Source organism: Coptis chinensis, chromosome 4 (genome assembly GCF_015680905.1).
Source record: "Coptis chinensis isolate HL-2020 chromosome 4, ASM1568090v1, whole genome shotgun sequence".
NCBI classification, from domain to species: Eukaryota; Viridiplantae; Streptophyta; class Magnoliopsida; order Ranunculales; family Ranunculaceae; genus Coptis; species Coptis chinensis.
In genome coordinates, this window is record NC_141459.1 from 73,776,521 (window position 1) to 73,791,311 (window position 14,791).

Here is a 14,791-nt window from a genome sequence, read left to right on the forward strand (position 1 = left end):
GCCTTCTTGAAAAGTTTTAGGTAGTCTTTCTCTGCCGTTATTTTTCTTGGTTGAGCCATTCTTTGAGGAAGGATAGTGAAAATTGTATGAATAAGAATGGCTTTAAAAAGAAGAGATTTATAGGCAATCTGTGAGGCTATACCAATCTGAGTCCAAGTGTATTTAATGACCCATGTGATTATGAACAAAGATCATAGGGGATCCACAAGAAGTCTTTTGTCATGTCGGATATCCAAATACAATTAATGAGATGGTTTAATGTTTAGAAAATACGGAGGAAAGTTTCACAGTGGTAGTTAGACTTACCGTAATTTCAGAAATGATGATCATAACTTCGATAATAGAATATGGATAGAATAATCGAAATGCATGTGTGACAAGTGTTATGTGTACCTTGTAGCGTCTTGCGATTTTCTCTTAACACTATGTGTATCCATTAATTATTTCGTGAGTTACGATGGCCTTTCTTTGTTATGGTTTGTTTATTTATTTACTTATTATCATTTTTTATTTTTATTTTTATTTATTTTTTTTTATTTTTTTTTTTTTTTTTTTTTTTTATTTTATATATATATATATATATATATATATATATATATATATATATATTTTATTAGAGAGGAAAAGACAACTAATATACACAACTAATTAATAACTTCTCCCATTTAATAATGTAACCCGCATAAAATGTGTGAGAATTATTTAACACACCATACTAATATACAAAATGAAAAAACAGAAAAAAGGGACGGTTACATAGATCTAGATGTTCTGGATCAAGTTATGCATGAGTGACAAGAGAATAATGATAAACACTGTTATCACGATTAATGTGATAGCCCATTCTCGTTGCTCCTTTTCCCATCGCTCTAGTTTATTCATTATTGTCAAGAAATTGAAAATTTGTGAAGAAGAAGTTGTGAAGATTGAGAGAAGGGAATGAGTGAAAGAGGAAAGGAGAGTTGTATTTATAACTTGGTTTCTGACCGTTGGGCATGTGACCGTTTGGATCAGTCCGTTGGGTTCTGACCGTTGGGCTTTGAGAGTAGGCCCAATGAATCAAGGAGCAAACTCATATTTTTGAAAGTACTATATTCGCATAACATAAATAATTTCTCATTTAAACCGTCTGGAGATACAAAATTATGAGAAATCAACCGATATATAATAATTTAGCACTAAAAAATAAAAATGCAATGCATTAGGGAAATAAATGACATAGTCATTTCTAAACCAAAGAAAATAAACATCTACTGGGAATCCTCCGGGTTAGCAGAAGATGAACCCGGGTTTCTACGTCTTCGGCCACGACAAACTTCAGCCGAAATGATCGGGCAGGAATGTGGCTTATAGATCAGAAAGTAACCGATCTTGAATTGCTGCCGATTAGCCATCATCATTCTCTGAATTGGCCTTGGCGATTTCTCATTTCTTCTTTGGAATTCATTCTGGGAAGTAATCATCTCTTCCTGGCGAAGAAACATCCTGCGCATACTAGAATTCATGTTCCTCAAGGCATCCATAGGAGTATTGATTCGGCGCATGGTATCTTCATTAAAACAGTCTGGTGGTGAAGGCGGAGGAGGAGGTACGTTATCATGCTCAATGTCATCTCTAGCTACTGGGTCCCAATGGTCTAAAACACAAGTCTCAAAAATTCCAAAATTCTCGAAAGACCTTGTTTCAATGAAAGGAGTAGCGTGACGAACCCTAAGTTAAGCATAAGCCGAAAGTAACAAGTACAAAGAAGAGGAGTGACCTATTTGACGCGGGTCGTAAGAATATGGCCCGTGAAGTGGACCATACGAGAAAGTGTGCTTCCTCTCCTGTAGGATCCACGAAGAGTGCAAGAAAGTCTTGTTCACGCCGCCACGCCTTTGAAGTTCCAATGACGCTGTCGCCAACCATCGAGTGTGACGGCTAATTGGTTACGCCCGGAATAATGCTGGTACACGCAGTTCGAGCCAGTGTTGTACTCCCCTCGAAAGCGTGTCAAACATCAAATCCCTCGTGGTCGGATACTCGACAATAATAGGGTCGGGCTATCGAGAGTAATAATCGAATCTGCGGTATTCGAAATCAACTCCGCCAGAGTTCACGCTCCATCCCATCCGCCGTAATCCAAAATTCGTCACCCCGGAAACCTCCATTATTATAAAATTTCAACACCAATTCTTCGGAATATTGAGCTGGGATTCGATGCAATAGATATTCCCACTCTCTACTTTCAATTTCCTCATCAAAAAATGGGTGAAACATCCCTAATTATAGAGATTTGTGAAATTTCTCTCGACTGTAATTCGTCTTCGTGCTGCCATAGCGCGGTATAATTTAGATTTTGATGGTGCAAATATCAAGAGGAGGTGGAGGAGGTGGTGCTGGAGGAAGGGGGTTGAGGTTGGTGGAGTTTGGCCAGCGTCTTGTAGCCTAATTCTCTCACGGGTATGCCGCGTGAGTGGATGGTGAGGGGACCAAGATCCGTTTTTTGTGGAAGAAGAAATGAGGGGGGTGGACGCGTGGGTGCCCCGCGCGTGGGATTTGTACCCGGATCTTGGGTTTTTGTGTCGGGTCAAAATTTTGGCCCAAGTACAAATGAATTACAGAAATTCCTCTTATATGTCCCTAAAAGTTCGAAATTTCAAACGTGGAAATTTGATTCGTTTCAACTCGAATTTAACGGATGAGATATCAAAACGATCATATTAAAAATGCCATCCACTAGAATATGAAAAATCACATTCAAACATCAATTTTTTTTTTTTTTTTTTTTTTTTTTTTTTTAACAATCTTTGGTTTTATTTATTTATCCTTTATATACAAATGTACAAGTCGAGAAGAACGCGGTCAACAACACCGAAATCCAAATAAAACAACACATCACAAACAAATTTAACTCAGGCAACTTTCATGTCGGCTCGGGTGAACCCAATCCAGCCGACCGCGGGCTTATCCTTTATGTTTTGGGGCCTAGGGTTTAGGGCCGGTACCATCCTTGACCAATGTGCAATGGTCTAATAATAATATTACCCTTAGTACATATGGTATAGCCTCAAACCGCCAAAACAGTCACATAGAAAACTGAATGGGGTTGGCCTCGGGGAATCCATTGCCCGCATTTAACTATGAAATATCCGATGGTGCATATCACTCTCTTTGGGCACCACCATCTTTGGGTGCTAATAACACAAAACATGTATATACATGTTGAGTCTTTTAACGTCAGATCCTCAAGACGAAAGTGAGTCTTTTAACGTCAGATCCTCAAGACGAATGTGAGTCTTTTAACGTCAGATCCTCAAGACGAATGTGAGTCTTTTAACGTCAGATCCTCAAGACGAATGTGAGTCTTTTAACGTCAGATCCTCAAGACGAATCCCAACCTGTGGGAGCAACGGGACGACGACGAAGTTTATCCTGTTGAGCTGGTGTCAGACAATAATATACCTTATACCGGCTCATCTCGGATAAAAGATCAAGACCTGGACAGAAAGGAGTTTGACAGTTCATACACCACCCCATCCTTTTCGCTCGTCGCTTTCGAGCAAAAGTACTACGACCATTACCAATTCGAGATGGGTGAGATTTGGACCAAATGATGAGTTGGAGTTCGCGAGGAAGAGAATAGAAAAGGGAGGAGAAAGAAGGAGTTGAAATTTTTGGTACCCATTGTTTTCCTGGAGGCACGTTTGCTCGATTATCAGAAGACATTTATACTCAGTTCTGAAGTAGAGTTTTCGTGGACTAAGGTTCCGGCGCTTGCAACCACACACTCTAAGGAATTTTAGAAAAGAAAATAGAAGAGGGCCCGGCTACCCTAATGGCATACTTTTCCTGTTTAAATACATGGAAAGAAGTACACCAAATAATCTATTAGTCCGGTAGATCGGATCATTGAGAAGAGTCTCTTCGACATCCGGAGAGCGCAACTCATGATAATGTTTAAAGCTACCGCCATTTACTTGGAATTCGCTACCATCATTTTCGTTTTTCACAGAGATAGCCCCATAAGGGGTGACAGCAGAGACAAAGGAAAGGACCGCACCATTGAGTTTTTAATTTTCCGAAAAAATGTGTAATCTTGAAGTGTACATCAAAACTTTTTGACCGACTTTGAACTCTTTTCGCAATATGTGCTTGTCATGCACTCTTTTCATGTTGGCTTTATAGGATTTCGAGATCATAGGCATCACTCAATTTCCTCAAGCTCATTTAACCGCAATTTTTTTTTTTACCGCCATGTTAGTGTTATAATTGGTGCTTTTGATGGCCCATAGAGCACGGTGCTCAAGTTCAATCGCAGATGATAAGGTTTTCCAAAACGAGGCGATACGGAGACATCCCTATAGGTGTCTTAAAAGTCGCTTCAGATGCCCACAAGGCATCGATAATCGTAGAGACCGATCTTTCCTAGATGGATTGACGCTTTTTCCAAAATGGATTTTATTTCTCGATTAGAGACTTCTACTTGACCACCGGTTTGAGGATGATACGGAGTTGCCACTTTGTGCGCGACTCCATATTTCTTTACTAATGATTCAAAATTTTATTGCGAAAATGTTTTCCCCGTCTACTAATTATAGCTTTTGGAACACCAAATCGAGAAAAATATTTTCTTTACAAACAAAACCACCGCTTTTATGATCGTTAGCACGACATGCCAATGCCTCAATCCATTTTGACACATAGTCAACTGCTACAAGTATGTATAGGAAGCCATGAGAATTTGGAAATGGACCCATGAAGTCGATGCCCCATATATCAAAGATTTCCACAATTAGAATTGGATTTAAGGGCATCATATTACGTTGAGTAATGCGACCTAATTGCTGGCGGCGATTGCATGCTTTGCAATGCTCATGTGCATCTCTAAATAGTGTTGGCCAATAAAAACCACATTGTAGAACCTTGGCCGCAGTTTTCTTACCACTAAAATGACCACCACAAGATTGTTCATGGCGGAAGGATAACACATCGTTGTGTTCCCACCGGAATGCAACGGCGGATTAGTTGGTCCGAACAATACTTGAAGAGGTAGGGATCATCCCGAAATAGAATTTCACAGTGGATAAAAACTTTTTCCGGTCATTACGGACCAAGATAAAGGAACTTCCTCGGTAACTAAAGTAATTTACTATGTCACGATACCGGGGACGAAAAAATAGAGTACAAGTGTTCATCCGAAAGGAATCACGATAGGTTCAAGATCGATTATCAACATCACCGACAAGTCTTGATAAATGGTCTGCAACCACATTTTCGCTTACCTTTTTTATCTCTAATTTCGAGAGTAAACTCTTGCAAAAGGAGAATCCATCGGATCAACCTTTGTTTTGCATCTTTTTTTCGCTAATAGATAACGGCGTGCGCATGGTCGGTGTAGACAATAGTTGGAGAACCCACTAGGTAAGGACGAAACTTATCTAACGATATACAACGGGCGAAAACTCTTTCTCGGTGGTGGTATAGTTTCGCTTGAGCTTCATTAAGGGTTTTACTCGCATAGTAAATGACAACCGGCTTATCTTCTCGGCGGTGCCCTAGTACAGTACCTCAATAGCATAGTCGCCAAAGGCACATTAATTCAAAAGGTTTAGACCAATCGGTGGTTGAATTATGGGAGCGGTAGTTAATGCGGTTTTTATACCTCAAAGGCTTGTTTGCAACTGAAACTGAAATCAAAAAGCGCATCTTTAAGCAGGAGATTGGTTAAAGGTCTAGCAACCTTTGAGAAATCTTGAATAAATCTCCTATAGAAACCTCGTGTCCTAAGAATGCCGAATGTCTCGAACTATTTTGGTATAGGAAGTGAAGCAATTTTTTCTATCTTAGCTTTGTCGACTTCGATTCCGCCCTTTGAAACGATATGTCCTAAAACTATTCCTTTAGTAACCATGAAATGACATTTTTCCCAATTAAGAACAAGGTTTTTCTCTTCACAACGTGTAAATACTTTTTTTCAAGATTTGATAAACAAACTATCGAAAAGAATCTCCATAAATTGAGAAGTCGTCCATGAATACCTCCATAAACCGCTCAACCATATCACTGAAAATATGAAGCATGCAGCGTTGGAAAGTACCAGTGCATTGTAAAGGCCAAAAGGCATTCGCCTATATGCAAATGTACCAAATGGACAGTGAAACGCGTTGTCTTTTCTTGATCGCCAGGTCTATGACTATCTGAAAATAACCGGAATAACCATCAAGAAAGCAGTAATAGGCATGACCGGCTAAACGTTCGAGCATCTGATCGATGAATGGAAGTGGAAAGTGATCTTTACGAGTGACGGCATTAAGTTTGCGATAGTCAATGCATATTCGCCATTTCTTTTATCGGATACGAAATGAAATGCATTCATCTTTATCATTTCGCACAACTGTAATGCCAGATTTCTTTGGAACTACGTGTACAGGACTCACCCAAACACTATCAGAGATAGGGTAAATAATACCCGCATCTAGTAATTTTAACACTTCCTCTCGGACCACATCTTTCATGGTAGGGTTTAGGCGACGTACGGGTTCACGCGACGCCTTTGCATTTTCTTCCGTGTATCGCGATGGGTGCACACATTAGGTTCAATGCCTTTAATGTCATCTAGGGACCATCCAATAGCGTAACGATGTTGTTGAATGACATTAATTAAACGAGCTTCTCGATCGCCGCTTAATTTTGAAAGAAATAATAACCGGGTGACGACCACCATCAAAGATCAAGTCAGACGTATTTTAATTCGGGAAGTGGTTTTAATTCAGGGGTGGAGGAGGGTATTAAAGATTCTTGAGGAAGATCATCATCCATGTAGTAAAATGATTGATGATCATCCAAGTTACTTGACATCACCGTTGTAGGTCAAATAATGGTAATCGACTCTAATAACTCATTTACTTCTTGTGTATAATCATCGCCCTCAAACTCGTGAGTCGCTAAAGGAAAGAAATCGGTACACTTCATCTTCGGAAAGAGTTTGTAAAATACTCTTGCGAATCTCATTCAACCCCGTTAACCTCACCATCAATGTCGCTCGAAGTTGTTTCATCAACTTGAACACATTCACCTCGACCGAAAGATTTCCGGGACATGGTCATGGAACCATCTCGACAATTAATGAGAGCATTAGCAAAGGGCAAGGAACGGACGTCCTAAGATGATAGGAATGGAATCACATGAAACCTCTCAGATCCAAAATAACAAAGTCTACGGGATAGAAGAAATCTTGACTTTTACAAGGACGCTTTTCCACAATTCCTTTTGGATACTTTATGGAACGATCCGCTAACTGTAGAGTCATGGTGGTAGGTTTAAGTTCATGAAGACCTAGTTGTTTAAATAAATAATATGGAAGTAAGTTCACACTAGCTCCTAGGTCTAGTAGAAAGCAAGAGTCGCGGTATTTGTCACCTAAGGTGCATGGAACCGCTTGGTCTACCGTGGTCTTTGTATTTTACTATACCATTGTGGTTCTGTGAATGGAGGGAAACCGCTCAAAATGAGGAACGCTTGTTGAGGAACATTAGTTCTTCTTTTCTGGTGCACATATCTTTCAGAAATTTTGCATGTTTTGGTAATAATTTTAAGGCATCGAAAAAGGTAAGTTTATTGTTAAATTTTGAAAAGTCTCTCGAATTTCAAAGAAAATTGTCATCGTTTATTCTTTGCTAAAGCGTCTTTGAAACGGTGCCTTAGGGCTGAATTTGGCAAAGGGGTCTACTTGCTTGTTTCCTACATTCGAGGTGTTGACTTTGTTGTATCCGGGAATCTTCCGTAGGTTCATTATTAGAAATAGATTCCTTGAACCCCTCCCCGCTTCTTTTGGTTGATTATCCGCATAATGATCCGATTGTCGGCCGCTTTTCCGTGATCGTAGAGTAGTGATTGCATGCACCTCACCTTGGTCGGTGGTGCTTGTACCAGGGTATTGGTGAGTTCAAAGGTCGTGGTTTGTTTGGTTTAGGGTTTGAACCGCTTGTGCAGAAACACGCCTTTCTCGACTCTTTTCTTGCTGCCCATTCTGAAGTGATTGTTGGATAGACGTTAAAATTTGAGACCGCTGGTTCATGTAAGCCAAGAAAGTATCATTTGTCCTATCCATAATGGTTGGCGCAGTTGTTGCAAAAATGTAGTAGTTCTCGATTATTGCTTAGAAGTTGTTGATTATAGTTGGATTTGGATTAAAATTTGGAACAAGGTCAGTTGGTTTGATAATTAGCATTGGAATTATTTTGAAATTGACCTTGTTGGTATTGTTGATTATTTCCTTGGCGGTATGGAATAAAATTATTGGTAGGTCGAAATGTGTTGATTAGCTTAAACCCGGAGGAGCCCCCATTTGTTGGTTATTTTGGCGCCGCTTAAATTCGATGTTGTCTCCATGGTGCATTGGGAATGTTGAATGCACATGCCTCCTCTGCTTGTTGAAAGGGGGAAACATATAACAAAGGACAATATGCATCAGGATGATCAGGACTAAGACAAAGGACACAAGGAGTGGTGTCAACGTTCATGACTGGTTTTGGTAGTTGATCGTTTACTTGAACTGCAAGGGCATCTACTTTTTTAGTTAGGGATTCTATCAAATTTTTTATTTCAGGATCGGGTTTTACCTCAAAAATAGATGTGGCTTTTGTAACAGTATCCTTTGATGATCTAGACGGCTCAGTGTTACCCCAGTGTGTACCTTTTTTCGCTTTGTTTTTCAAGAAAAGTATAAGCTTCAAGAGCTCCTTTGTCCATGAAGCAACCTCCGCTCATTATATCAAGAGTTTCTTTTTGATGATCGCATTGCACCATTAAAGAATGAACGAACAAGGACAGCTTTTTCTAGTTGGTGGTGAGGACATTCTAACGTAAGATCGAGAAAAGCGACTCCATGCTTCCGTAAAGGATTCATGAGGATTTTGACTAAGAATTGAATTTTCTCAAGCATTTCGGTTGTTTTCTTCGAGTGTAAAACCAAAGCATAAAAGCTTGAACTAGTTTATTCCATGTGTCTATGGATTGTGATTGTTGTCCCGCTAGCCGATTGATGCTTTTTCCGCTTAAAGTGAATGGAAACAACCCGAAGCAAAGAGTTGTTCCTTAGAGACCTGCCGGATGATGAAATGTTGTTGCCACTTGTTGAAGTCTACGAAGATGATTGTACGGTTTTTCGTGCTCCAAACCATGATATATTGGTAACAAACCGAAAGACGCTTGGTGGGATACGAAAATCACCGACAATGTCCTCAAAGTTTGATGCGGGAAGAAGGTCCTTCCCCAGTAATGCAAAGATAGAAATCCGAGAGGGGCTTCTCTGGCGGTGGAGGATCGCCGGCCATAATGACGAAGTTGATGGCGGCGAAGGATTATGATGAAGGTAATTAGCGTAGAAGAAGAACAATTTTTTATGTGAGAACTTACGCAATTGCTTATCGATTTTTTCGACGATAGGTTTGTTCAATTTCTTTAGTAGAACCGCACCTTTAATCTCATGCAAGCATAAAATTAGATCTAACTTACGTAAGGAATTATGAGGACTCGAATTTTATTATTATCTTAAGCATTAGGGGTGAACAACATATGCCTAAGCTGCCGCTAACGTAGCGATGAAGCTAGAATACGCGGTGCATAAACCAAATGCCACCAGTCACAAGATAGATATGAGGGAGGATTTCCGCGCAAGCACGGTTCTAATTAAGTAACCTCAATCTTTCAAGTTTCCTAGACACCATTGGAATATGATTAAGATTTATGGAATTAAAATTTATGCAAAGGTGGTATTAAATTAATTTTAATTTAATTTAATTTAATTTTTTTTTTTAAATTTATGCAAGGTTTAAAATACAAACATACAAATACGATCTACTCATACAATACTAGGTGCAAGAGCATATGAAGGTACTCTACTCATAATGATAGCTATACCTAATAGGCAAACTTGTGTCATCGATAAATATTTCCATACGCATGCAAAATATACATCAATAATAATGATATGTACGCTTAATTTGTAAATCGATATTACGTAAATGTATATCAACGGTAATGTGGTAAATTTGAATCACTCATAATGATCTAAATACATTAGCATACCTAATACAATATACATAATGCAATAGATGACAAAACTAAACATGCAAAGTTTTATACCTAAACTAAAATACGACTCTTGTATTGCATAATAAATCGATTTCGACAATACTCATTGAGATTGCGAATGTCCTATAGAGAGCGGCTTTACCCCGTAGGTTTTAGAAACAACTTACCCAACTAAGATTTTAACCCTCGTTGAATGTTCTCCTCTTTCTTGACAAAATCGACATATTAGACAATACCGCAATGATAATGTGAGAAATATCAAACATTTAACAAGCAACATTTATAATGAGAAAGACATATACCCATGCAATACAATACCATTAATATGTAAATATACATTCATATGCAGATCATGTCCGTAATCGTGATATAAATATTTACCGTATATACTGAATTTGATTCATGCATAATTCGAGGCTAAAGCTTAAATAATAATCCATAAATTTTTCCTAATACTATATACATGGCATTCATGCAAAAAACATACTAATAATAATATAAATAAATTACAATAATACTTCAAATTTGGAACCTCAGAGCTTCCCGCTGCGTTTTCGCCAAAGATATGAAACAGACGTTTCGATTAAATTACGCCGATTAATCCCAAAGGATTATCGAATTTTTCCGGTACTGGACCAAATATTTAGGCCCGAGGACGCGGGTCCCACTTCAAGACGCGACTCCACCCAAAGACGCTGGTCTTTTTTTCGAATGACTTCAATTTTCACAGAAGTCTTATAATTTGCTACAATGATGTTTCCCAGTCCTAACTTTTGGAACCTGGCAGTGGAACGAATTTTTTTTTAGCGAACAGGTTGTTTATGAGGCAAAAAATACGAAAAAAAACAAAAAAAACGTAAAAACAAATGAAACGTAAAAGAAGAAAGAGAATGGGGGTTCCCCCTTGATGCAACTTCCGATCTTTAGCACAAGTTCTATGGCTTTAGAACAGCAGCGGCGCCATTTGATATATGCTTGGACACTACTTAGAGATTTGAACTCTCTAAGTTTGATGTAAAAGCACTCAAATACCTTACTCACGATCTTCGTTGAGTAGAGTTAGAATAAGGATTCGAACTACCTAAAGTATAGAACAACTACAAATTGGATGTTACAATAAGGGAACTAAGGAGTAAGGTTATAATACTAGGTTTCTTCCTAACAAACATTAAAGCAAAACATTTAAGTTTGAAATCATGCACTTAAACAAAATACAAATTACTAAAAAGAAAGGTGGAGAGTTAATCCTCCTCATGTGAAACTATCATTAGTTGTTTATTTGAAAAAGGTTTTGATTCTTCCTAGACTCATAGACAAGTCCCTAATGGAAAAATAGAATTGATCCCTAGCATGCATGGCTCACTTAAGAGCTCATACATGCTAGCAAGTGAAACCAAACAATAACTTATCTCTAAGCTCATTGTTTGATTCCTAACTAGACACTACACCAACTATCATTTTGGGATAGGATGTAGTGTTAGTTGTTCATCCTAAAAACCTACCAAACTCACAACCAATGTTTTTCCCTCACATGAGTTGGATTAACTCCCCAAAAGGGAAGTTAGCTCATGATCCTTGGGACAAGGACTTATGAACTAATAAAAACTCAAAAGAGAAAGAGAGAGAGATAGAGAGAGAAGAAAATCCACAACCAAACTCACTTCTATTATTTCTTAGAAGAACAAGTGTTCCTCCATTAAAACTATTACAAGCTTTTTGCAAAATAAAAACTAAAAACTCATTTTCACTAAGGAACTAAAATAATGTCATGTGAGGAAAATAAGTCAAGGGAGTAATTGGAGTGTCCCCACATTTGTCTAATTTCTTCTCCATTTGAGAGAAATCTCATTTCCTCCCATGTGAATTATCAAACCACATTGATTCATTTTTATCTACCACATTAAAACAAAGTGACACCTTGCCTTTTTTTTCACTATTAACACCTAATCTAATTTATTACATGCAAGGTGTCAACTTTGCACCAATAATTTGTTATCTTTGTCTTGACATGCTCCATGATTGATGACTCATCTAATCTTGTGGCCCCGCATAGTGGGTCCATGTGCAGTCCAGTGGCAGTCCGGTATTTTGGGCAGTTTTACAACTTCCCGCCTATTCGTAGAGTTCATCATACGATTGTCCGAAAGCAGCTCTCTTGTCGATTCGAGTCCCGGTTCGAGAGGTAGGAGCTTTGGAAGTTTGATGCTTCAACGTGGATTTGGGAGAATTCATATATCGCCGCCCTCGTGCTTTATTGCGGGTTTAACCAATATTTCCATGTTTATGCAAATACCTGCAAAAGTATGAAAACATATTTATTTCATGATTATTAAACACATAATGAACCAAATTTATATGTCTCAATGGGGTTTCATAATACACTTTTGGGTGCTTATCAGGGGGCAAACTGAGCTGCCCCCACTTGGGAACACTTCAAAGGTAGCGGGGGGGGGGGGAGGGGGGGTGAGCCCTCCACGGACAATGAGGTCCAAAACCCAACTGGGGGCAAACTGAGCTGCCCCCAAGTATCCTAATGAATTAAAAGGAGGGGTAAAAAGGCAATGCAATAGGATAAAACACTTGACTAAGGGAATAACAAGCCCACTGGGGGAAATATTGAAACATCAGTAATGGCCCGCTGGGACTACCCATAAATACGGGAAATATAGTGTGCATACAAAAAGTTTTCTAGCAAAATATGGCCGGATTAAGTACATGAAAAACTTTCTTCAATTTACTGCTCCACGACCGCCTCCTTCAGATTGAGATCCTCAGTTGTTTGTTTTTGGGGGGAGACCTTAGATATCTCCACCACCGCGTCATTAGCCACCGTGTCAAGATCGAGATTTCCTTCGTGGCGCGGCGGGCAAAATGGAAGGACCAACAGCAGGGGTAAAGGTGGAGGAGGGTGAGGGAATGAGTCTCCCAGCAGTGGTGAGATCCTCTAACTGCCGTTGTAGCTCCCACTACACCATAACTGGCTATTTGCAACGGCAAAAAACCGTTGCTAATAATTTTCGCAACGCTTTTTAAGCGTTGCAAATATGGCGTGGGTAAAGCGTTGGGAATATTTGCAACGGTTAATAAGCGTTGCAAACAGAAATTTCCAACGGTCAATAAGCGTTAGTAATATGTTAAAAATATTACCAACGGTTCTTAACCGTTGCAAAGTTGTTTGTTAATTTAAAAAAAATAATTTAAAAATAATTTGTAACGGTTATAAACCGTTGCTGATGGGTTGCTAATAAAAAAAAATAATAATTTCTCATATTTTGTAGCCACATTGCTTTATGTGCAAGCTTAATCAAGGCCAAAATTACAACTTTACAAGTCTGCAAAGTAAACTTCCGAATTGGAACAAAACCTTAAAAACAGTAATTAGTTATAATAATAACAATTATGATACTAGTACTGATGGTCAACAAATAATGACCATACTTACATCAGCAATTAGAGGGGACAAAATATCTTCTTGGCCATATTGTTTACTAGCAACAACAACTTTCATGCGGAGAACAACTTCATCCTTGTTCCTTACATCCATAATCTCTGAACCTTCCTCTACCAACTCATCTAAAAGTTCAATTGCCTGAAAAATAAATATACAAAAAAGTCTCAATTTATACACTTTATCAAGATGAGTTCTTTCCAAATATAATTACAAACCTTAGCAATAGCTTTAGTGTATCCACTAATAATTTCACTCGGGTGCAACCCTGACCTGATAAGCTCCTCAGCATTTTATAAAAGTTCCCCAGAAAATGATATCGTTAGATTAGCTCCATCACCAATTTCCTCATGCTATGCCTTTCCAGCTAACACCAATATCTTTGCTCCAATAGTCTCCTCCTGCATGGGATAGTCTCCTCCTCCCGTGCGGTGCGGCTTGTCACCTCCAACATCCATGTTGCGGATTGTATCCATCTCAGATCTTTGGGACTCCATTAACACTCTTGAAAAATAAAATCAAGTTGTTCAAGATCTGATCTGAAGTCACGAGTGATAAAACCAAGAACTCAACAGCAAGTTCCATGTGTCCTCACCTCAAAGTACTTAATTAGATGGCAAGAATTGCTACCCCAATGGTCCAACATATATTTCTTCTCCTCCTCGTTTCATTAGGAAGAGCTGCAAGCATGTAGAAAGACTTAATACTTACCCACCTTTAGTTGTACAGATATATATGTCTGCGTGACTCAACCCCAGTGCGGTCGGGATCCGGAACTCCGGGACAATTGTCTTGGTGTGTCAAATTTGTCAATAATAACTAGTATATGTATGTCAATCTTTTGAGTCCTTGGAACCCCACCCTATCGTCAAAATGTAATCGACAATCGCTGTCATTGACAATCTCATACCTCATCAAACGCCTCAAAATGTCAATGCTAGGGTGGTGAATGGTGCACACCACGTTTCTTCCCAGTCCACTTTGTGTTCCTCACGGTCCTCATCACAATAGCAAAACTGCTCCGCATCAAGTCCGGAGGTTGGTTCATCCATGAAAATTATGGAGGGATTGGCAACCAGCTCAACTGCAATAGTGAGTCGCTTACGCTCTACGTTGAGAGCCCATTCACTCGTGCAACCCTACTAGTGCTCCCACGAGTGATTTCAGTTCAACAAGTTCCATGACTTCCTCAATAAACATCTGCGACATTAGATTTCCGAAGTTAGATAATACCATGTATACCTAAAGAGCATAAGAAAGACACAA

The 14,791-nt window shown here is 39.0% G+C and overlaps 1 long non-coding RNA gene across 1 annotated transcript; it reads right to left on the reverse strand.

Moving 5' to 3' along the window:
- Positions 1–13,970: 13,970 nt before the first annotated feature.
- On the reverse strand, positions 13,971–14,454 carry LOC147504756 (uncharacterized). Its single transcript, XR_015220857.1, has 3 exons — positions 14,436–14,454; positions 14,121–14,205; positions 13,971–14,029 (listed from the first exon to the last, which is right to left on the reverse strand). It is a non-coding gene; the product is annotated as an uncharacterized LOC147504756 (long non-coding RNA).
- Positions 14,455–14,791: the final 337 nt, after the last annotated feature.